Below are 919 nucleotides of genomic sequence, written 5' to 3' on the forward strand. Positions count from 1 at the left end.
GGCTCCAAAAACTTGGTGCACAATACTATGGTTCACTCACATTCTTCACAACTTCGCACAACTAACCAGCAAGTGCACTGGGTCATCCAAGTAATAAACCTTACGTGAGTAAGGGTCGATCCCACGGAGATTGTTGGTATGAAGCAAGCTATGGTCATCTTGTAAATCTCATTCAGGCAGATTATAATGGTTATAATGGTTTTCAAATATAAAAATAAATAAAACATAAAATAGAGATAGAGATACTTATGTAATTCATAGGTGGAAATTTCAGATAAGCGCATGAAGATACTGTGTTCCTTCTGAATCTCTGCTTTCCTACTGCATTCTCCTAATCATTCTTACCCCTTTCCATGGCAAGCTATATGTAGGGCGACACTGTTGTCAATGGCTACTTCTCATCCTCTCAGTGAAAATGGTCCAAATGCTCTGTCATAGCACGGCTAATCATCTGTCGGTTCTCGATCATGTCGGAATAGAATCCAGTGATTCTTTTGCGTTTGTCACTACGCCCAACACTCGCGAGTTTGAAGCTCATCACAGTCGTCCCATCTCAGATCCTACTCGGAATACCACAGACAAGGTTTAGACTTTCCGGATCTTAGGAATGGCCGCCAATAATTCTAGCTTATACCACGAAGACTCCGATCTTTCGGAATGGAGGCTAAGAGATACACGCTCGTTCTAAGGTAGAACGGAAGTGATTGTCAGTCACGCGTTCATAGGTGGGAATGATGATGAGTGTCATGGATCATCACATTCATCATGTTGAAGTTTAGCGAATATCTTAGAATAAGAATAAGCATGAATTGAATAGAAGAACAGTAGTAATTGCATTAAAACTCGAGGTGCAGCAGAGCTCCACACCTTAATCTATGGTGTGTAGAAACTCCACCGTTGAAAATACATAAGTGATGAA

The sequence above is a fragment of the Arachis stenosperma genome, chromosome 10 (assembly GCF_014773155.1).
Source record: "Arachis stenosperma cultivar V10309 chromosome 10, arast.V10309.gnm1.PFL2, whole genome shotgun sequence".
Classification (NCBI taxonomy): Eukaryota; Viridiplantae; Streptophyta; class Magnoliopsida; order Fabales; family Fabaceae; genus Arachis; species Arachis stenosperma.